Below are 25,118 nucleotides of genomic sequence, written 5' to 3'. Positions count from 1 at the left end.
ATGGCTATTTGTTTGTTTGATCTAAAAGAAAGAAGAGTAAAATGAAATATGAAAGGTAAGGTCACATGTGATAAGATCACATGTGATACTTCGATTTTGGTCCACTTACCAATTGGGACAACACATTTTATCAGATTTTTGTTCACTCTCAAGTGACAACACATTGTATCCAAATGTACCCTCAATAATTCCAATGGGCCACCATCCCTATCCATAATTCCATTGTTTGGAATAGTAAAAGATGCAGATGAGGAGGACTTAAAACCGCATTGATGTGACATTCCGTCTCGGTCTAAAAACCGGGGCGGGATGTTACATTCCGTCTCCGGTATCTCCATACACTATTCCTGTCAGAACCAAACCACCTGCAAAAATGAGTGATATTCCATCAAAATTTTCTGTTTCAACAAAGACAGGAAATGAGTGAAACGAATGTGAAATTTTTGGAAACATACGAACTTATAAATTTTTAATTTTTTTTTGCCATAACCTCATTTGTTTTATTGACATATTCATATCCAAAACCTGCTAATATACTTTAAAAATAATAAATAAGACAAACAACAATCATGAACAACACCCAAGTTTAACACAGAAACTCGATAAAAAAACTAACTTATAATTTCTAAAAAAAATTGGACATAACCTCCTTTGTTTAATGACATATTCATATCCAAAACTCATCAAAGAAAAACCTGCTAATCAAAAATTCATTACAAACAACAATCCCAAACGCCATAAGACAAGTAATGGCGCACAATTATTACAAACTACAAAAAAATATCTACTGAGATCTCCTCCCCCTACGAGAAGGCTCGGTCAAAGAGCTCTCCCCCCTACGTCATTGTCGCCTCTCTGGTTGAGCTTGAGCTTGAGGTACTCCACTTCCAGCATTCTCCAACTCTTGCACACGTCTCTGAAGCTGCAAAGTTCGATTACGCTCTTCTTGTAAGTACTCAAAACTGCGACGAGAGGACTCCATAAAGGACTCACGCATGGCATAACTGAGAGAGCTGTAGTTAAGGAGCTCCGACCTTACTTCATCCTGTTTAACAAAACAAATGCATGTTAGGGGTTATAGTGAATACAAATAATAACAAATCATGAATAAATTTAAATCATACTAACCTCGGCTAACTGCTCAAACTGTACTGACAAATCTGCTACCACTGCGGCATCTACTGGTGGAATAGGTATTCTCATATCTTGCCCCTGAGAAGTAATCATGCTCCAGTGCCAAAGGTCATCATCATCAAATATCTCGTGGAGTTCTTTCATGCATCCGAATATCATGAAACACCCCCGGGCTGTGGATCGGCAACTCCCCACTCCTCATGGGAAATGAATGTCGGGCCTCAATGCTCGAAGTAACCCTTCAAAATTGGTGCCCCTGTATAACGCACCTAGCAAGAGACCTCGACCAACCCTCTTCCAATATAATTCATAGTCGCCTCGAAAATGAAAGAAAGTGCATCCGCCACTCATTTGGGTTTGCTCTATAGTGTGAAAGAACAGCAGGAAGAATATCAGAGGCTGTCATATCTATAGGTGGTGGGTAAGGTATAACAATCTCTTCAGATACTTGCCGCCAACATCTGTCCCCAAGGTACCATCGATGGTGACCCTATAAGTATCATTAAGCGTGAGAAAGAAACCTTGCTCTATGACACATATATGATAGTCTATGGTACTCAGTGTTCTCTAGAACATCTGGAATATCCGCATAAGGGGTCTGAAAGATGAAGGACTCGGCCCAGGGTTTCCACTCAATTCGGGTAGCTCCTAAAAGCTCAATCTGCTGACGAGTGTTATGAATATTATGCGATAGGTCCCCATACCCCCTCTGCCTATGATGAAGCCCCCATGCTTGAATACGTGGAATCAGGTCATGAGTCTCATCTTCTTCCAACCTCTTCAACACAGGATGCATCACACGAAAATGTTCGTACCACCAATACTGCTATCAATAGATAAAATACAATATCAATATATATATATATAAACATGTCAACATTAATAATTAGATAAATAAATGAAATGAAACAATAACTTAATAAATAAGACTTACCGGTATAATCCAAACAAAGCCGCACAAATTGCCTTTTAGCGGCTTTCGCGTCAACTCACAAGGAGGTCTAGCAGCCCGGTAAGGTATACCAAGATGGATTGACCCCAGTCATAATCCCACATCCTCTCTACGTCTGAGACAGCGGTCATCCACCCGATACGTAAATAACTATCAGCATATCCAAATAATACAACACCAACAAAGTAGAAGAGGAAGGCACGTACATACTCGTGGATCGACTCCTTACCAATATGATAGTCTTTCGGCTTCTCCTTGAGTCTATTCAAATATCTCGAAGTAAACCAACTCATATTTATAGCTCCTCCCTTAAACTGCTCAGCCGATAATCTCAAAAACCCGTCTTGCTCATCATCTTCAATCAAATCAAAACCTTCAAAGAAACTCATCGCCGTAGTAAAAACCTCTAAAGTTTCATCAAAAGGAACGACATCTCCATAACCAATTGGGATACCCGTGAGCATTGTGAAATCAAGAGGGGTAATCCCAAGCTCACCCCATGGGAAATGAAATGTGTGGGTAGTTTGCCACCACCGCTCAACTATCCCAAACAACAACGCCTGATCATTTTGTCCCAAATTAGAATTCAAAAAGTTCCCAAATGGTGTGGCGGATATAATGTCGATGGCAACGTGACAAAAATTAGGATCCATTTTTGATTTCATACAACGCCACCACGACACAACATTTGAAAGTGAACAACGTACTTTCCATAAATGTACTTCCTACATTCAACCAACACGCAATACGATATAATTACAACTATTTTTTTTTTTTTTTTAAAACAATGCGACAAATTCAAACTAATTACACAACAACAAACTTGATATAAACTAACATAAATAATAATAATTAACATAAAAAAAAATCAAAAACTTACTTGAGACTCCGCCACTCGATTTGCTAGGTGTCGGACCGATGTTGACGCTAATGGTGGGTGTTCCTCGATTTCACAATCGCGGTGGAAAATTGAACCCAAGTTCAATTTAGTCCTCCTCCCATTCACAGCGTTCTCAACGAACGATCCTTTTTGCCCCTTTTTTGGAAATTTTAACATTTCCAAACCATCGGGAATGCTCTTCATGTGGTGAGGTTGGTGGGGATGGGTTGGGGGGTGGAGAAGTCATTATGAATGGAAATTTGTGTCAAAAGATTGTTAATGGAGGCTACAAAATCAGAATTTTGGCTGGAAAGGAAGTGAAAATGGAGCCTGTTCGCGTCTGTTCATATTGAGCCATCAAACGGGATGTTACATCCCGTCTCGTTATAAAATATCAGACGGGATGTTACATTCCGTCTCGTCTCAAAAACCTCCAGACGGAATATAACATCCCGTCCGAGATATTTTTTATCACATTTGCATTGCACAGCTTCACCTTGTTTTTCACCGGGTTGGTGAAAAGGGGGTGAATAAGTGATGAGGTGGCGGTGATAGAGGGGGGGGGGGGAAACTATCACCTGCATTGCAAATGCTCTTAGAAATTTAGAATCAGTGTTCATTATTTCAAACCGAATAGTAATTCTAACTAGTATAAAATATTGGGATATGAGTATTTATCTATATTCAATTTTTTGATATATATTAATAAATACCCAAATATATCTTTTTTTATATATTAGTTCGGGGTCTTATTAATCTTCTTCTATTTATAATTTATTATTTTTACGTAAAATTATACATTTTTATTATTTCATTTTGAAGTATTCATTTTCATGAGTCCAACGATATATTTGCATGTTTTGTGTGCAATTTATTGTGTCACGCTTAGGGCAGGGAATCGGGTCGGGTTTGACCCGAATCCGATCCGACCCGAATAATTTGGGTTCGGGTATATTTTTATATGGGTTTTTTAGACTTTGGTCCTACGCATAGTTGGTTTATTAGACTTTGGTCCAGAAAAGCTTGAATATTAGACTTTAGTCCTAGTTCTGTTTGTTTACCGTTAGTCAACTTCGGTTGACTAACAATCCAACTTCGATCATGTAAGCATTGACCACGTTGGTTAGTCAACCGAGTTGACTAACGTGAACAAAAGTAACTAGGACTAAAGTCTAATATTCAAGCTTTTCTGGATCAAAGTCTAATAAACTAACTATGCGTAGGACCAAAGTCTAAAAATCCCTTTTTATATCCGTTTGCTTATTCGGGTCAGGTTTGGATTCGGGTCTATCATAATCGGATTCGGGTTCGAATATATTTTTTGGGTTTTTTTTTAAAATTTTTTAGTGTTATCCGATCGGGTTAGTCGGGTTTGGGTTGGGTTCGAATATTAAATTTCGGATATAATCGGGTTTGGATATTATGAAACAATTCGGATTCGGATATAGCCATATCCGACCCGAACCCGACCTGATCCCTGCCCTAGTCACGCTAATGTGACATTAGTATATATATATATTTGATTAAGTTTATTTGTAACTAAAGATTGCCCGTGCCTACAGCCCAACGATGAACAATCAAGGCACATACCCTTTAAACCTTATACCCGTAGGCCCCTAACAGCCTTTGTTGACTTGTAAGTCTGATCCAGTGTCACTCAGCAACCTTTAGCTAACCATCACACTATTTGAGCTCACTTGAAAATGCCATGTCACAACTTGTAAAATATAATGTTAGCCGTCAGATGGGGCTGTATGGGCTCCACACCAAGATTTTTTATTAGATAGATTGCAGAGCCAAACCCAAACATTAGAATGGACGACCCACATTATTAAGTGACTTAGTGAGGTGTCGGTCAAGAATTGATCAAGAATATTGGATCAGATATTGTTTGGGAATATTCTCGATATCTTTAATTTACACCAATTCATATTCACAATATCATATCTTTATATTAAGTCAATTTTCCTTGTTTCCATTTTCTACCCATCAAAATAATTTCCAAGCCATTATATTTTCACCAAATATTTTTTTCCTTCCTTTTTCATAATGAAAATCTTCTTACCTAAATAATTTTCCCTTCCATTATCATTAATTATCAATATTTACCGCCATTCCATAAATTCCATGATATCATTGGAAAGAATACAAATTGAAGATCAAGGACAAGCCGGATTGGAAAGCTTTTACAAGATTTTATGTAAGAGAATATTTTGCTTGGTGTCTAAATATTTTGCTACCATTTTTAATTGTTTTGAGAAGAAAATTTCCTATTGTTAGCACATTGTGAGCCTATAAATAAAGGCCTTTAGGGAGGATTCAAGACATTCTCTCCATTCTCCACTCTTCATTCATTCCTTAGTTCATTCTTAGATTTATTAGTAGAGATATAAGTTTTAGAAGAATTCATTGTAGAAGAAGAAACTTACATAAGTTAGTTCATTATGAATAAAATTTATATAGTTTCTTCATTCTACATGTCTCTAACTTAATTTCTTTTATAGGATTTCAAGATGTAGTAAATATAATGATTGTGCAATTTTTCTTAACTTCATTTATTATTGTTTTGCATGTCAAATAAATTTAGTTCCAATTACGAGAGTACACATTTAGTTTTAAATGCTTAATTAATATATTTCATTGCGTGTTCTTAGTTTGACACATTATACTTTAGGTCGAATCCTTTGGTAGTGTGTACTTATTTTGCCATGCAATAATTAGAATTAATTTATTGAAGGTTAAAAAGGCGAGGAATTAAAGTTTACACTTTACATTAGTATTGGTATGTAAAGATAGATTTTTCGAATTAAATTCATCTAGACATGGTTTAATCTGAGTTATATAAAATGAATGAAATTTAGAAAATTGTACATGAATTATATAGATGAAACCTTGAAATCCTAGACTTTAGTTAATCGTTTAAGTACCAATTATTTTTATCGCTTTATTTTCATTAGTTAGAAATTTCACTAAAAAAAAATATTAAATTATTATTGTTATAGTCGGTAAATCATTTTAAATAGAGTATAAATTAAATTAGATTCTGTGGATACGACCCTACTTAGTACCATACTATTTATTAAATATTAAGTAGGAAATTAATTTGTTGATTTTTAAGTGTGATTTACAAACGATATTGGCATTAACCAATCATTTGCATGTACCGTGGATATATCTCTTCTTTAAAGATATTTTACATTGTTTTATATGGAAATATCGAAGATATATTTAAAATATCGATAAATATTGTAGATATTGTAAATATTTCTTGATATATCCGCGATATATCATTTATATTTATTTGAAATATAATAATAAATATTAAATAAAATTATTATCTAAACAAAATATCACAAATATCGTAAATATTGTCGAAAATATCAATCGATATTTGCGACCTTTATATATCTCTAAACATATCATGATATTTATGTATCTCTTGCTGAAATCTCGATAGATATCGTGATATTTTGTACAATGGTTCTAACTAATCATACAAAACATTTTAGAGCATACAAAACATTCCAAAATCGGTTGCATTCATTGAAATACCACCACTACAACAAAAGGGGTCTGTTGCAACGCACTCTTTCGCCACGCCTAAAATTTGTTGCAACAAGTCATCTTTTACAACACCATGTGGCATTGCTAAAGGTCATCCGTCTTAATAGAATTTTGATTTTGGGAAATACCTAGAGCGACGCCTTGAGCGTTGCAAAACTGTTAAACTTAAATTCTCACGAAAAAATAAGAAAAATAATTAAATTGAAAATGTTTATTGTTTGCAACGAGTGTGGTGCTGCTATAGATTAAATATCTATTGCAACCCCCTTGCCGTCACTGGTAATTCTGGGATAGACTATGTGTATGCCCTTGTTGCGACGTTTTCGGTGTTGCCAATGGGCTTTGGTTTGGGTGGAAATAATCCTTTTTGCTGCAAATATTTTTCGCGCTCCAGTTTTCGTGTTCCCGCTGCAAGTAGGGGTGTAAAAACAGCCCTCAAGCCCTCGGCCCGCCCGACCCGACCCGGCCCATAGACAAAAAAAGCCCTCAAATTTAAGCCCGCATGCAATTTGAGGGCAGGGCCGGCCCGACCCTCATGTTTTGAGGGGAGGGTAAGGGCCTAGATATGGAAACATGAGGGCGGCCCTCAGCCCGACCCTCTAAAGCCCTCACAAAGCCCGTATTAAGACCCTCATTGATATTTAGATTTTCTAAACAAAATTACGTATAATACCCTTAGTTGTACGTATAATGTCCTTGATGGAGGTTCTCGATCTCTCTTATAATGAATATATTGTTAGAATATGTGAATATATTCTATAGGATACAGCTGTATTATATGGATATATCTCTATCCTATAGAATATATTTATATATTCTATTGTATATGTTAATGAAATTTGATAGGTTTAATTTTCAAGAATTTTTGTAATAAATATGTTAATTAGTTAATGAAATCTGATAAAAACCAAATATGTTAATGAAGTCTAAACAAGTTGTATTCAAGAGTTTTGAATAATTGACAAGTTAGACTATTTCGGCCCATAGACCCGCCCTCGTGCCCCCCACCATTTTCTAAAGAGGGTGAGGTGAGGGCAAGGGTCTGTATAATTCAAGTGTTGGCCCTCACAGGCCCGACCCTCATAGCATAAGGGGGCTGGGCTAGCCCGGCCCTCAAATCATATGGGCTTTATGATTTGAGGGTCGGGCTGGCCCGGCCCGGCCCATTTTACACCCCTAGCTGCAAGTCATAACAAAATTAGGAATACTAAAAAAAAAAAACATGTTAAAACCCTAGATTGCCGTCTCTCTCCAACTAAATCTAAACTTCTCACTACAAGAAAATCGACTTTTTCCCACATATTTCCGGTATTTTTAGCCACGGTCATAAACCCTTGCATAGTTTCCTATGAATTTTGACCATAGCAAATATGTTTTTTCTCATTTCATAGCTTCAATATCTTTAGCCACGGTTTAACTGTTAATTGGGCCGTGGGTGGAGCCACGGCCGAAACCGTCGGGTATAATTTTTTTAACTTTGACGGTTGTTCTACGCATTTTGACCGTGGGGTTAGAGCTGAAAACACTTAGAAAAAGAAAATGACACGGTATTTCTTCCTCTACCCACATAGCCTTCGTCCCCCACCGCCACTCAACCTCATTTTTTTTTTTCTGTTTCTTCTTCTCTCATCTCAACAAGGTATTGAAGCAAAAATTGTATTTCAAGCACCAATTTGTTTTTCAACTTTAATTTTCTTAGGATTTACTGTGGGAAAGGGATTTAAAGCTATTTTCTCCTACCCCAATCCCCACCACCGCTTACCTTCGCCCCCCACAATTAGCCACTTACCTTTTTATCTATAATTTTTTTCCTTTTTCTACTTCTCACATCTCAAAATGCTAATGAAATCAAAAAAATTATTTCAAGCATTGATTTTTGTTTTCTAGAGTTTAATTTGACAAATTTGTTCAATTTTAATTTTCTTAGTATTTACAACCTTTGTTTCTCTTCATTACTCAAAGACATGTTCTTTTTCCTTCAACGTCTCAACTTGGAATCGTTACTGACCAAAACCAAGGTCAGTTTAGTTTCTTCAAGAATTTTCATATTCATTTATTTTACTCTTCTATTTAAAGATTGTACCTTTGCCTTTCCAGTTTTTCTAGGGTTTATTGTGTTAATTCTTTGTGTTTCCATATGTGTATAACAGATAATTGGTAAAATAAGGTTGGAATTTCGTGTTTGAATTTCCTCTTGGGGTTTTGAGTGGTGTATAAATATGTAGATTTGGCCATTTGGGTAAGTTGGGGACATGGGTTTAGTCTTGAAAATTTATTTGTTTGTATTAGGTCTAATTGTTGATGAATAAGGTCTAAGAAAATTTATTTGTGTGTAGAGACGTGGATTTAGTTCAAAGAATTGGAGCTCCTACCGCTCGTGAAGTGTGTGCAACTTGTGTACACTATACTTTTGCAGCTTGTGTTACTGTAGGTTTGTTATGAATTGAACCACTCTCTTAGTTTGATGTTTATTATTATTATTTTGTATCCCTATTTTTGCTTAATGTATTGTTAGTGGATACTACTGCAAAATGAACAATTGGCTTAGGTAGTTCTCTGTAGTATATAAACATAATAGCCGAACTTTTCATATAGGATTATTGGATGATGGAATAAGACAGTTCGGCTTGCACTATCATCATAATGACACTTTGTATAAATTTTTATAATTCAAAATTAATCACCATTGGATCATCTTTGGGTTGAAACGCATAATCGTATGCATATTCGTATCTGACGGGTATACCGTATATATGAGAAGAGCTAGTTGACTTGTTATATTGTTTTCTTATCAGCAATCTTTAATCAGTAGAACTCTTTAACAATGCTGCATTGTTAAAATGATTTTAGTGAGCTAGGATACAAAAATAGAAACATCTCAAGCGGTTCGGTTCGGCTTACAAGAAACTAAGCATTATACCCCAATGCTCTACCGCAGAATCTATGTCTATACCGAATCTATGACCTGATCAAAGCGTGCATTTACATGCTTGGCCTCATTTTTAAATTCTACACTCTTACGATTAACAATAAAAGCCAACTAGATTTATAGACATGGCTTCTTATTTTCACATTCTCTCTTGTAGAGCATGGTTTGCTTCAACTATCGACTCATAACTTATCATTCAATATGATCGTGATGCTCACTCCACAATTGCTGCTCCAACATCATCCTTGTGCTCCCAAACTTTTAAAACATGGATCGGCATATCTTGTAAATTGAGATCCATGAGCGGTCTTAACTTCAACCATGATAAAATCCATTGGACTCGAAGCGGTTACGTGGATTTAAATATACCAATATTCGTTGATTTCTTCTCAAGTCTCATCATTTAACGATACTTCCATCATATCTGGACATGTGCATATATCAAATATTCTGTTTGAGTTTAAGCTGATTCTTTTGTTGGCGATATGCAGATAGACTCAAGCGATGAGGAGCTTCTGCGCAGGGAGGAAGCGGAGGTGCTAGGAGTTCGAAAAGAGAAGGCAAAGTCATACTCGTTGGAAGACTTTGACCAAGACAACAATGACCAAGAGGAGAATGATCCCGATGAGGAAAAGGCCCAAGAGGTGAATTTGAATTTTCATTTGCTATTATGTAGTTCTTTGTGATATTAGCTCCCCGATTCTTTGGCTCCTTTCTTTTTTAAGCTTGTCTTTAGAAGGTGTCGGGAAGATAAGTAGAGAACACGGAAAGAGACTTCCTATATATAATCTGCCTCCTTTTTTTTGCGGGGTATCTTGCCTAAAACTAGAAGCGATTTGAAATGCCTTCAAGAAAAAGGAGATGAAGATGACACAAGCATGGCTTATGAGGTCAAGAAAGACCTGAATCGTTGCTTAGAGAAGAACAAATGGATGTTGTGTATAGGTAAGTTTTTCTTCAAAGCCGTTACGTTGTTAAGTGATTTTTGAATGGATCCTTTAGCATTTAATAGAACTGCCGTCCTCTGTCGGGTTCATTGTTGTATTCAACTCCTTTAAGTTTTAATTTTTTTTTTTTTTTTTTTTGCGATCTTGTTTGCTTTTTCTTAATCTGAAAAATCACGAGTTGTATCGATGGGAAGGTTGCTTTTTCCCCATCCGAATGAAAACATCACCAAATTAAGTGTTCTATGTACTTTGCTAATCTGAAGGTTCCATTGTTACTAATGTTGAATAAAACATTACAAAATTATATTCGGGACATACAACTTTTTTGCAATCAACGTAGGATTAAGCCACATCTATCTCTAAGTCTTAGATTTATAGCTTAAGCCAAGGTTATGTTGAACAAGAGTAGAAGAGAAATTTTGCAAAATAGATTTTAGATTAGAGGCGATACCTCATTATGATTTTGATACCCAAGGAGGACGAGGTTTGAGAAACAAATGACATATAGTAGCATATCTAATTTCTATGGATTTATATATTAAATTGCAAGTTTGATGTAACCTGGGAACAATGAAAAACTGTCTTCTAGTAGAATATTTGTGATTTGTAGGTGATAGTTTCTATTGTAAACTCTTGTTTCTTGTTTTCTGTTGTTTATTGTTTATTGTACTTCCGAGCACATTTTCTTTGGGCTGCTTCCTTCTCCTGTTCTTTCCTCAGGCATATCCATACAGGTAGCTCTTCCATGATATCTTCCATCGCCTCTGCATTCTAGCTGGAAATGCAAAACCGTCACATCATCGCATTTACTTTGTAAATATCACTAGAAACAGGACTACTTCTTATATATCACTACAAATGCTAACTCTGTATACCTTTATTTTCACTGCCTCCAAACGCTTCTCCATGGATGTTTTCGCCACTCAAGCTCCCTTCACGGGGACGGGAATTCTACTGAAAAGGGGGACCGGAAAGAATGTGAGTGACGTTCATGTTCGTGCTTACCTCTTTGGGCTAATCTACCCTGACCTTGCCTCGAGAGCAGAGGCAGGTCTTACGCTCGATCACGCCATACGGGAGAAACGGACTATCATGATTAGGTCGACCAGGCCATCATGACATTAGGGACCATTATGGGCGGGAGTAGGATACTACACTGGGGTGGAAAGAAAGATAGAGGCTTTGCTGCCCGCGTGTCTTTTCTGGTCGCGGCGTGGATCGTTCGAGTGGTGATTCTCCGGTATTCAATCAAGAAGCAATAGAGGAAGAGCCCAAGCAAAGGGAGTCCTATCTTACTTCTTCGGCGGTGGAAGAATCCTTCTTAGTTGTTTTTCCTTTCCCCACTAAACGGTGATAGATATCGTGCCCTTGTCTACAAAGATCTAGAACAATAGCAAAGGCATATTTTAGATAATAGCTTCTTGCCAAAACCCTTCTATTCCCATTCCTAGCCACACCGTCCTCGGATGATCCCTAAAGCTACCTGACTCGATAAGTTTCCCTTCATCAAACCCTCTAGTATCCTTTTAGAGTTCTTTATAAGTGATTAAGGGGAAGTTGAATTTCGATTAAAAGGCTGACATGCTAAACAACCCATCTTTCTTGGTGGAAATTATTCCTTTGATGTATCGATGTCCAATCCAACAAAATATGGTAAATTAATAGTAACAAAATACCTTGTTCTTTGAAAGTAATATCTCAAGTGTCTAAGGGTTGAATACTATGTATCTTTGATGTCTTCCGTACAATTTAAGGAAGAATGATCTAGGAAAATGCACTTTTATCCACTCACGGGAAAAATCTTACGGATTTACCTACTATGCCTTGCTCTTTTTGAGAATATGTCTAAGTTATTGTGATTTTTAAGTTCAAGTACAAACAAACCCCGGCGCGAGAATGCTTGATACATGGCGTAAAATGAACCTGGCGATCCACTCAACGATCGGCCTTAGCATTTTGTCATCATCACTTACCATAATTTACCGGGGTATCAAGCATTGCTCTTTAATTAAGTGTAATGCACTATTTTGTGGACCATATTATATTCAACTTGGGTTTTACGCCAAGAGATATTACAAAGTGGGTAGCTCCATTATGTGATCTTTGGTTTTTTTGTTTCTCTGCATTATATATATCTAAAAGTAGTACTTTTGCAGTTGCTTTGGAAGGAAGCAACAACAAAGTACAACTGATAATGTATGCCTCACAGGCATGTCCTATATCCAATGGGACCCCGTTTGACCACATAAAAATATTTCCCATGCATTGATTACTTGCATTTTTTGCTTCAATCTTCTTTTAATTTAGATACTTATACTTACTAATGTCTCTTTCTTTTCCAATTTGTTTTTGTATCAGTTAAGCGATTGGTTGGCGGTATATTGATAAAGAAAACTTGGGTGGATGTTGTTCGAATCGGCAGATTATGGGAATTTGGCCAAAATCTTATTTTTTGAAGAACTAATATTATTTAGTTGATGGCTTTGAAGATTTTGTAATTTAGTATATTGGAATAGACTAATTGTATGGATGCTCAAATAATGATTTTGGATGATCTTAATTAATGAAATATATTTTGCTATAATTTATTGTGAATGAATACATCGATCGGTGTTTTTAGTTTAATCATAAATTGTATTGGGGTTTTATATAAATTGAAATTATTCAAAATAATGCGTAATACCTATTATATATATGAGTAAACCCATTTGCAATGCCGAGCTTCGTTGTAAAAGAATTAGGGTGCTTTACAAATGTGTTTAAACAATTACCAACACATATATTTGGTGCGGCTAAAACCACTAGCGGGGTAGCTAAAAACACACTTTTAAGCAACGCCTTTGCTAGCCTAATGGTTTAAACCTTTTGCGACAAAGACCTAGGGGCAGCTAAAAACACACTTTTGGCAACGCCCTTAGCGCAGCTAATGGTTTAAACCTTTTGTGACAAAGACCTGTAACTAATGCTTTGCTTCTTTTGTGACGCCAGAGGGTGCAACTAAAAGTAACCCTTTTGCAACGCTAGCAGGTGCAGCTAAAAAGAACATTTTGCAACGCCAACCGCTGCAAATAGTTTAAATATTTTAAAAATCATTTTAGTTTGGCAAAATACTTTAGCAACACTAATAAAGTAATAGCAATGGGACAAGGCGTTGCAATAACCTTCAAGCTTTTGCGACGCCAATTGTTGCGTCTTCATTTAGCTTTTGTGACCCAATTTTTTGCAGCGCCTTTGTGACGCCCACATTGGCGTTGCCATTGATCATTGGCAGCGCTTTTTCGTACTTGTAGCGACACCAGATGGCGTTGCAATTGAGCCTTTCTGTTGTAGTGCACAAAGAGCAATGGATCAATTCAAATACCACCTGTAGAGCTTTTGATAATGGTGGGCCGGTGTTAAAGTCCCATGATAAGAGCCCAAAACTGTAGTTTTAACCCCTTAATAATCATCATGTTAGACCAATTATGTGAATAATAAGTAAGAGTTAATACTGATTACGTGTTTTTATGCATTTCAGGCTTCAAAGTCCATTATGTAATGCGAAATGTGCCACTTTAGCGAGATAAAGGAGCAAAAGTCGCCAGAACTTCCAATGCCATATCTTTGGACTCAGGACCTCGGATGAGGCCTACCTTATGTCAAAACGACCGGCTCGAAAGAGCTTTCCAATGGTCCAAGCCTTGACCCAATCAGAGGAGCAGAAGTGGATGAAAAGTCTGTTGAAGCGAACTGCAGTGAAGAGGCCTTTTTGAATTTGAAAAGAATTGGGTTTTTGGGCTGATTCTCGGCCCAAAACATGGCTCCAAGCCCATGCACGATTTTGGATCTGGATGTATAAAAACAAAAGCTTCATTCTTTGTTAATGGTAGCTAGTTAGACCTAAATTAATATATAGAATTCTAGATCTGTTTTTAATTAATTAATTAAGTTTTAGTTCCATTACAATTCTTGTTTTAGATTAAATTCTTGAATGATTGTTCTTGATTGATTAGATAAATAAAATAGTTATTATTCAATTTAGTTCTTGTCATTTCCATTCTAGATCTAATTTAAATTCTTGTTCTTATTCCATTCCAGTCATTAAATTAGATTCATTATTGTTTAATTAAGTAAATCTCAATTTCTTACATTATGTTTAGTTTAGATTCAATGGAAAATGTTAGTTTGATGACTCGAGGCTAAAACCTCCATTAGAGGGGTTGATGAAGCCTTGATGAAAACTTAGTGGTTAGTATAGAATTGGTTGTAGAATCTATTCCACTCTAGAAGGTCGTGTTTAACAATGAGAATGGGTGGGCGACCTCATATGCTAGTTAGTATCCGTAGGAATGCCATGAACACTAGGGATTAGACTCGAAATTCTTGCCGGTGAAAACGTAGGAATCGAGATCTGACAATCTATACTAGGTTATTAAGTTGGATTCGAGGTGGATTTAATTCCCCTCTATTTCTTTATCTAGAGTCAAACAATCGTTATTCGGGCTTTCATAGATTAACTTTAGTTTATATTATATCTTGTTATTTAAATTAACGCTGTCTTGTTAGCATAACATTTCATAAAGCTCTCATTGACTTAAAGACTGATTTCTTAGACTTAGAAAACAATCCATGCTAGGGAACTAGGAGTGGAACGAACTTCCTACTCCACTTTAGTGCAATTAATGACGAGTAGAAGCTTTGATAATAGACTAGTAAAAATCTAGGTTTAGTTTACTTACGGATTGAATTCATCGTTTATTTCGTAGGTAGACTATTCATTTTACTTTTATCAAATGGCGCCGCTGCCATCTTAGTTACACTTTAGCATTGTTTTCATAGTAGAAGTAGTCATTTTAAGTCCCATTAAACCCACCCACCCTTGTTTGTTTCATCTTGTGGTCGCCCATTTCAGTGACAAATTCCACGAGAAAATACCGCGGGCCCAGCCAAGAGAGCGCGACCAGCTAAGTTAATTGGAATTTCGTCTACCACGAAGTAGCGCCAGCGCCATACCAAAAGCGACCAGCGCTCGAACATCGGAACTTCGACTTCCCATCGACCGACCACCCCATTTGAGCGCGACCCCTCTAAAAACATGTAATCTGAAAATTACTTTCGGGCCGACCGCACCCGGTGTTAAAATTTCCGATTTCCACAGTTTGATTCAAACTTTGATCTTTCATATTTTTCAGTGTTCTAATCTCTTATATACAATCGAACAGCGTACCAAGAGCTACGCTATTCATAAGCGAAGCAAAAGGATGCTTTATCGTGGTATTCCTTTCTTCCATACCTCGTGATTTCAGGTTAGAGGTTTTCTACTAGTATATCGTAATTGTTTGGAGTGTTGCATGTTTAGTTAAGCTCAACTTAGTCTTGCATGAGATTAAAGTGCAGTCGAACAAAACAACAAACGTAATTACACCGGCAACAAACAAGTCTATCTAGTACACCACCCAATTTACACCTCTAACTACTATCACACACACCATACGACATAATGGGTGAAGAAAGAGAGACTCCTCTCTCCAACTTTTACAAAGCCTTGAGCGATAGCCCTAAATCGTGCATCGTTCTAGCGGACCCGATTAGGGGATTTTCGTATCCCCAAACATATTTAATTTGTTACCCGTTTTCATGGGTTAGACCATGAAAAACCTTATCGGCTACATCGTAGGATTGAACAAGTCCTTACAACATTCCATCATCCTACGGTAGGTGCGGAACAAATTAAACCGGGGTATTCCCTTTCACATTAGCCGATAAAGGCGGTCTTGGTTAACTGCCCAAGCCTAATTACGTGGACTTCGTGGGCTAAACTTGTTCAAATTTTGTTTATGGAACATTTTACCCACCCTAAAGACGGATGAGATGCTTTCAAAGATTCATTTTTTTTGAGAATCCTCATGAATCATTTTACGAGGCATGGAATCGTTTCACCGATCTCCTTATAGAGTGTCCACATCATAACTTAGCGAAAGACACGTTAGTTAGTGCCTTTTCAAAGGTCTTCTACACCACCATAAAGAAGTCTTTGACATAATGAATGGGGTAGTTTCCTAAGTAAAGGAGCCCCCTGAGGCTTACAAATTTTAGAAGACCAAACTAAACGGAATAATAATGGGGGTAGTGATGATATCCCCCGCTTCAGTTCTTCTTCTTAAGAAAAGGCCGCCGGTATGTTTGAGACGAAAACCGATCGAACTTAAAAATTTAATCGAATCTCTAACTAAAAAGTAGAGGCTATTTACGCTCAACAAAAAGCCTATCCCCGTCATGAATGTAAACTCCAACCCATGTAATTTCTGTTTGAGTCCAGAAAGCACCGACGATTATTGTCCTCTAGCTTATGAACAACAACCACCGAGAACAAGATAATGTTTACTCTATTAATAACTATCCTATTCCTAACGCCAGTGGAGACAACATCCCACTTCAGTTGGAGAAATAATCAACAAGTAACACCTCCGTGGTACAATAATCAAAGCGTTAAAGCGGGGCTAATAATTATAACAACCAAAGCGCTTGACCACGACAAGGTCAAAAATAACGTCGAGAATAATTATAATAATTATAATACCAATAGAGGTATCGTTCGGTTAATAATAATAACTATCACAACCCACCCATAAATAATCAACGAGATAGTTCCATCCACACCACCCGTGACTACTACACCTACACAACCGGATCGTATCGGCGTTTTATACAAGTTACCCAACAACTTTTCCGGACAATGACTCAATCAAACCAACAGATTTTACAATCCATAAATCGGGGCATACAACAGGTTAGCCCAAGCCGAAGTTCCCAAAGCGTGTTTCGGGATGAGCAATACCAAACCCTAAAACAAGAAACCGCGACCTTTGAGGTAAATCGGTAATTCTAGTGCGGAAACTACAATGCATTAGGTGACCTAAATGCCATCACCACTCTCCGCGTTACGGAAGAGTGGTTGATAATAAAAGTAACTACGCTATAGTTACCCCATCATTACTCCACACACCGGACATCGAACTAGATACCGCGAATAGAAACTCGAGGAGCCTACCCTTTGTAGAGGTACCGGTTAAATCACAACCAAAGAAACCGAAAGCCAAGGTTACCGCAAGTAGAGTAGAGCCATATCACGAAATATAGAAGCCAAACCACCGTCCCCTCAAAAATTAGCCATGCTAACCCGGGGATAAGAACTTTGAGGAAATTAGGAACGTTTTCAAGAATCTAACGATAAACCTTCCTTTTCTCCGAAGCTATTAAAAAGCTACCTAACCACGCTAAGTTTCTTAAAGAGTTGTGCACTACTAGGCGAAGACCAATATACCTAAAGACGCTTTTAACGAGCGGTTCCCAACTTTATCCTAAAAAATAATGGAATTGTTAAGTCTACAAGGACCCCGGTCGTCCCATCAGAAATGCACCTTAGGAGATTCCACACCACGACCTTATTAGACACGGGGGCGAAGTGTTAACTTACTCCCCGTATTACTTGTATAAACAAATAGGTTCTACGAGAAATGCAACCTACAAAAAATAACGTTGCAATTAGCGGACGGTCAATTAAATTATCCTAAAGGTGTAGTAGAAAACGTGCTTGTTAAGGTTCGGGGATTTCTACTATCCTGGCGATTTTGTTATCCTCGATCATGATTAAGCTAATGACTCTGTCTGCCGATCATCTTAGGGCGCCCTTTCTTGGCAACCGCCAATGCGCTTATAAATTGTCGCGATGGAAAGATGTCCTTATCTTTTGCCATCTTTACGCCGAGGTAAATGTTTTTAAAATGATGAAATAGTTACCGATTAGATGCGTAGATGGGAGTTTAGCATGATCGAGAGTTTAGCTCAAGATTATTTTAACAACACGTTTCCACGAAAACAATATGTACATATTCCTTTCTTTTTGGAACTTGATTTTGTAAATGACTCCTACTTAGAGGAAGTCAACACCATCCCCGAGTCCACACCAATTGTAGACCGTCGGTTGCTCCATATCGATTCACGAAGACTTGCTACCTAAGCAAGTCTTCATTCACGCAAGATAAGGACACTTATGAAACATCGATGGACATTCCGTCCACACCGATTATTAAACCTCTTCCCCGAGTTAAAATATATTCAACTTGATCCGGATGGTAGTCACCCGATAATTATATCTTCTCACTTAACTAAGGATGAAGAGACATGTTTAATAAGGGTGATTAGGGAACATCGATCTCGCGATTGGTTGGTCCCCAGCCGACATTAAGGGAATTGACCCTAATGTTTGCACTCATCATTATCCATTTGGAGGATAACGCGAAGACTTCTCGCGAACCTCGGCGTAAAGCAACCCCGCCATGAAAGAGGTGGTTAGGGAAGAAGTCTTTGCGATTACTTTCGATCTTGGTATTATATACCCAATCTCCGATGGCGAATGGGTAAGTCCCATTCATGTAGTTCCTAAGAAATCGGGGAGTTACCATGGTACATAACGGGAAGGGTGACTATGTTGTCACTCAAGGTCCTATGAAATGGAGAATCAGTATTGATTCTGGGGCGTTTAAATGCTATGACCGCGAAAGGATCACTTTCCCCTTACCATTTATAGATCGGATGCTAGAACGTCTAGGCTGGTCATGCCTTTTATTGTTTTACGGATGGCTACTCGGCTATTTTCAGATTATTATTGATATTGATGACCAAGAAAAAGACAACCTTCACATGTCCGCCCGAACATATGCCTATAAACGAATGCCTTTTGGCCTTTGTAATGCCCCCGGTACCTTCCGGCATGTATGCTTCATATATTTAGTGACATGGTAGGCTTTATGGAAGTGTTCATGGATGATTTTTTCTATCTATGGAGACTCCTTTCTGAGAATGTTTGTCTAACTTTGTCTAAGGTCTTGACACGGTGTGAAGAAAAGAGCCTCGTTTTAAATTGGGAAAAGTGTCATTTCATGGTAAAAGGGCATAGTACTAGGTCATATTGTATCTAGTGATGGCATCGAAGTAGATAAAGCCAAACTATATAAGATAAGCGACCACTACCTAAACCATGGACTGTCCGGTGAGATTAAGAGCCTTTCTAGGCCATCTGCGAGGGTTTTATAGGCGTTTCATTAAAGATTTTTTGAAAATAGCTAGGCCTTTAACTAACCTGCTTTTGAAGGATGCAATCTTTGATTTTAATTTTAATCTGTAAACAGGCTTTTGAAACCTTAAAAGCATACAACCACTGCACCTATTATCTGACCTCCCGATTGGTTAAAACCTTCGAACTCATGTGTGATGCTAGTGACTATGCAGTTGAATTAACGTCTTGGGGACAAAACTAGATAATAAGTCCAATTTATTTATTATGCTAGTAAAACATTAAACGATGCTCAACGAATTATACAACTACTGAAAAAAGAATTCTTAGTTTGTCATTTATGCTTTAGATAAATTTAGTCCTTATTTGGTTGGTTCTAAAACTTTAGTTTACACGGACCATGCAAAATTTTAGGTACCTTCTTGCAAAGAAGGATGCTAGCAGATTAATCCGATGGATTCTTCTCCCGCAAGAGTTCACATTAGAAATAAATGACAAAAGAGGGTCGAAACGTAGTTGCCGACCACTTATCTAGACTTACAAATGGCGATAGTAGTGATTACGAGTCCATACCGGATTCTTTTCCCCGATGACCATCGTATGCTATTTTTCATCACCATGGTATCACGGACATCGTAAATTATTTAGCGGCTGATGTTATGCCTTATAATTGGACAAGAAATGAACGTAAGAAGTTCTTGGCCGAGTCAAGTTATACTACTTTGGGATGAGCCCTACCTTTTAAGTATTGTGGGATCGATTATTAAATGCGTTGCATTCCCCATTGGGAATATAATGAAGTTCTATCGTTCGCCATGACAAAAGAGTGTGGTGGCCACTTTAGTGGAATGAAAACAGCCGCTAAAGTTCTTCAATGTGGATTTTATTGGCCTACCCTTTTAAGGATGCCCAAGTGCATTGCAAGGCGTGTATTAGATTTGCCAACAACTTGGGCGAATCACTGGCGTAATATGATGCCATTAAATCCAATCTTGATAGTAGAAATTTTTGATGTTTGGGGTATTGATTTCATGGGCCCTTTCCTCGCTTCCCCGGTTATATTTATATTCTAGTTGCCGTGGACTCGTGTCTAAATGGATAGAGGCCCTAGCTTGCCGTAACAATGACCATAAGACCGTGGTATTTTTTATTAAAGAATATATTTTACGTCGGTTTGGCATTCCTAAAGCCATCATTAGTGATGGTGGAACACATTTTTGCCAGAGTTGTTGTTGCATCCCTAGTGAAAAAAGTATGGAGTTACACACAAAGTTGCAACTCCTTATCATCCACAAACTAAGCGGCCAAGTAGAAGTTTCTAATAGGAAATCAAAAGATTTTAGAAACAACGGTGAAACCACGATAGGAAAGACCTGGTGAAGCGTCTATCGGATGCCTTATGGGCGATAGAAACTGCTTTCAAAACTCCTATGGGTATGTCTCCCTTTAGACTTGTATTTGGGGAAACCATGTCATTTGCGGTTGAATTAGAGCACCGTGCTCGTGGGCTATAAAAAGCCTTAACTACAATATTGATGAGGCGGGTGTCAAAACGCGAGTTACAATTAAATGAGCTTGAAGAAATCCGTGGCGATTCTTACGATCTCGCTGAAGGATTATAAAGCTAACATGAAACGCGTGTTCATGATAAGCATATCTTAAAGAAAGAGTTTGTGGTCGGACAAAAGGTTTTGCTTTACAACTCCGTCTACATATTTTCCCAGGAAACTAAAACCGTTGTGCCGGTCCTTTTAAGTTCTTGAAGTCACCCTTACGGGCAATTACCTTGGTAAATCCCAAGGACAATTACCTTTCAAGTTAACGGTCAACGATTAAAACATTTTCACGAACTTTTGTCCCCGATATAGAGGAAGTCCTTTTCTACGGGGACCCTATATATGAGGAATGACCCTTGTCATTGGTGTACTTCCTTTCACTTCCATTTAATGGTAAGTGCACCATTAAAGATAACCGGGCCCTCCCCTATGGAGTGTGTGGGTACAAAATACCGGATCCTAAGTCCACGATTCACATAGTTCACGCTTTTCCACTCTTGCATGTTTTCTCGATTTTTTTAGTCATGTTCCTCTATGGAGTGAATTATGTATTTATTGTTTTTCGTGTTTCTTATAATAAACAAATAAAAATAAAATAAAAATTCTTAAAATCATAAACATAGCAATCCAACAAGTCTTGGGAATCGACTTTAAAAACGACCCATCGCTTGTAAACAAATTTTGTGTTTAAAAAATTTGTTTGGGGGTCAAGCAGTCGATCCTTGCATCCGGATTGCTTTCGAACCTTCCTTTTCGTTGCTTAGGTCCATTAGTATAGTTCATTGGGGTTGGCGTCATCTAATTTAGTGTTCATTCGTTCGCGATAACTTACGTCATGCACGCACTTCGAGGCGTTTTCCACTATCTTATATGTCACCCACGGTCGGAATAGAGTAGTTTATGGATCATTGGATTGGAAATTCTCTCTGATCATTTCCATATCTCATTCGCAAAAATCGGACCGATAGACGGCGGAAATTTAGTTTGAAGTTAAAATCGAAAAGTCGAAAAATCGAATTGGGCTTTGGGCCTTCACTCACCTCACAGTAGCGCCTTTAACAAAAAACCAATCGCGAAATCATCTTCTCCAACCGCTTGTCACAAATTTAAATTCAAACCCTAGCAACCAAAATAAAAATAAAATAAAAATAAAAATAGAATACATCAAAATAGAAACACCACCCACCCTTTTTGTGAAACACCAACACAATCTCCAACCGTTTCCACCAAGAAAACACCCACCAATTCAAGTTTTCAAACCTGCCACCATAACCACCACACCGCCACCACCATTGTTTCTCATTGTTTTTTATCAAACTTCGCCCCCCATACAAAAAAAACCATTAGTTATCTAAGAAACTCCAATGGCGCTGACGAAGAATGTTGCCGAGCAGCGTTTGAGGCCGACCATTTCGCACCATTTTACGGTAGCCTTGATATGATTAAGAGGGATTGGAACAGATCGGTATTGGTATTCGGCCGGATGAGTTCTATCACTATGATTTGGTAGAACGGTTTATAAGAAACGAGAATTGGAGGAAATAGGATTTTCATTAGGATAAAGGAGGAACGAGGAGGAAATAACGAGGCAGGTTGTTGGTGAGCTATCGGGAATCACGCTGTAACCAACCTAGATCACGACCATTCGGAATCGATATCTTGCGGTTCCTGTTTTGATGAAAGATCACGGTCATAGAGGGTGAATACAATACGATATCTCATTCGTTAAGCGGGCGACCACGAGAACAATCAACCGTAGTCAGAGCGGTGGATTGGTAGAGAACGCCCCTCGGCAAAAGACAAAGTCGGCGACATCGGACTTCATTAATACGCATTCTCTGGATTTTGCAAAACGAATGAGTGTATGACTTCTCGTGATCCTCGTAATTTTGAATGTGTGATTAGAGGAGTGGGAAAGAGCATGTCGCCTATTCCCATTATTGATCACTAAGATTATGCTCTCATTTAGAGTCTGTCATAAATCTGCTCCTATTAAGATCAAATTGCATTCTAATGCAAGTATTTATAAGGAATGCATCAAGAGGCGTGGCGTTGTCTGCAGAGAATAAAGTTGAGTCGAATAATGAAGGCGAAGATATGACATGGTTGGTTGAGGATAATTTCGATAGTCAAACTTCTAATTTAGAAACGAATGATAATCTTTGCGCAAACCGGTTTTGCGATCGCGATTATCGATATCTGTGAAGATATCCGACATAGACAAATTGTAATTGAAATAAGCAAAGCGAACTTTCAGGACGAGAGTTGAAATGCTTTCGAAAGGGGGTCGAAGATATCTTGTCTAACTTGGAGATTATCCACGAAATCCGCCAAGCCCGGTATCACGATACTCAAAGGCCGAGATGGAAGCCACGGCGCTTGTTCAGGATAGAGATGCTTCGACGTATGCCACTTCGTGGATAGATGCATCTCGGTTTGAGTCACGAGAGGCATGGCGTCGTCGCCCTTGAAGCGGATGGCTCAAGCCATTCTTCACCATAGAACCGATCTCCATCTCCGGGGACCATCTTCTTCACACCGCCTAGGTGTTCACTATCGGTTATGTCATGTTATTTTATTGTTTTTATTGTTTTGTTAGTGGAATTTTATTTCAGTAGTTAGATTTAAATATTACGTTGTTTGTTTTAGATTGCTTGGATTTCATATTATTTTAATATAATTTATTTTGATCATCTTTCGTAAGCATGTCTTGGAGTCAAAGTTGAAAATTAGGCCGATATCGGCATATCTATGATTTTTGTAGTGGTAGCATGATATGTAGGAGAGTTTAGAAGTTACTATTCTAAACCAAGTTTAAAAGATACCAGGGTTGTTAGGAAATCAAAACTATGGTTAGTTTCCGTTTTCGGGTTTTCTATTTCCGGAAATTGTATGGCAGTTTTCTATTTCCGGAAATTGTATGGCAGTTTTCTATTTCCGGAAATTGCCTTAAAACAATTTGGCAACTTGCCGATTCGTTTTGGAAACCCAGAACCTATTTAAACTTCCATCATTCTACACTCACAACCCACACTACACCACACAATCATCTCTCACCTTTCACTCCAAGCTTTTTCGGCTTGTTTTTCTTATAAACAACTTGTTTTACGCGCTTACGAAGCGCCAGCGCCTCGGTAAAGCGCTGCTGCCCTATACACTTCCATAAATTTTTTTTTTGTCGAGGCTGCCCGCGCCAAGCGTAGCGACTTCGCCCTAAAACAACATAAATCGAAAAATCTCAGAGCGCCCAGCGCATGCAAGCAGACCGACCAGCATCAAACAACGTTTCAAAACCTAAAACGCGGCGACTCGGCTTATATCTGGCCCAGCGCCAGCGTCCTTCCGTAAACCGCGGGAAATTCCGATTTTCTGAGGTTTCTTCCGTGTTTTCGCAGCTGTTCTCTGAGTAGTTTTGAGATGACACCTCCTATAGTGATTCCCGAGCGATCATTTGAAGACTTGATGGGAACCGATACCTATGGAGCATCGTTAATGGCCGGATCGTCTGCGATTAGGATGGCGACATCTTCGGTGAGTGATGGCGATTCTTTTCACCTAAAGCTAACTGAATTCTTCTATAATAATATTACTTTTATTGTACCCAAGAAGGAGAACAAAATTTTCCCTTGCTATTGATAGCGCGACTATGAAATTGATAAGCAATTGATAGCTTTGGTTTCGGGTTGCCATTACGACCACATGCACCGTGGGGATATATGACCGGATAACTCATACCTATATGAATATGCCTATTTCCATGAGTATTATGGGGGAGGGTGTTTAAATATCATGGACCAAGACCAATATAACATTGCCCCTGAGTAACTCGGCCGAATGTAGGCCTTGAACCATGTTGTTCATCATGATGAACATTCTAGAGAACGGCGGTTTATACGCCAATAATATCGGTGGTGGCGTTTTCCTTGCTTTAGGCGAGGGGCGTCGTCGGTATGACATTCCCCGAGTTTTAGTTGCTACTCTGAGGCGAGGCCATACCTTGAGGCATAAGTACCTTTTATGCCTGTCTTGGTTCTTTGCATTATCTTGGCCCTTACCTACCCATAATACGCACCACGATTACCGCAGAAAGAAAAGTCGAAA

At 38.1% G+C, this 25,118-nt stretch overlaps 1 long non-coding RNA gene and 1 other non-coding gene across 2 annotated transcripts; both read right to left on the bottom strand.

The window, feature by feature from the left end:
- Positions 1-603: 603 nt before the first annotated feature.
- Positions 604-1,262, bottom strand: LOC147507098 (uncharacterized). Its single transcript, XR_015216142.1, has 2 exons — positions 1,129-1,262; positions 604-1,045 (listed from the first exon to the last, which is right to left on the bottom strand). It is a non-coding gene; the product is annotated as an uncharacterized LOC147507098 (long non-coding RNA).
- A 14,994-nt stretch (positions 1,263-16,256) lies between these two features.
- On the bottom strand, positions 16,257-16,358 carry LOC147507097 (small nucleolar RNA R71). Its single transcript, XR_015219652.1, has one exon. It is a non-coding gene; the product is annotated as a small nucleolar RNA R71 (small nucleolar RNA).
- Positions 16,359-25,118: the final 8,760 nt, after the last annotated feature.

The sequence above is a fragment of the Coptis chinensis genome, chromosome 3 (assembly GCF_015680905.1).
Source record: "Coptis chinensis isolate HL-2020 chromosome 3, ASM1568090v1, whole genome shotgun sequence".
NCBI classification, from domain to species: Eukaryota; Viridiplantae; Streptophyta; class Magnoliopsida; order Ranunculales; family Ranunculaceae; genus Coptis; species Coptis chinensis.
The sequence above is the reverse complement of the archived record's forward strand: the minus strand, read 5'-3'. Positions and strand labels throughout refer to the sequence as shown.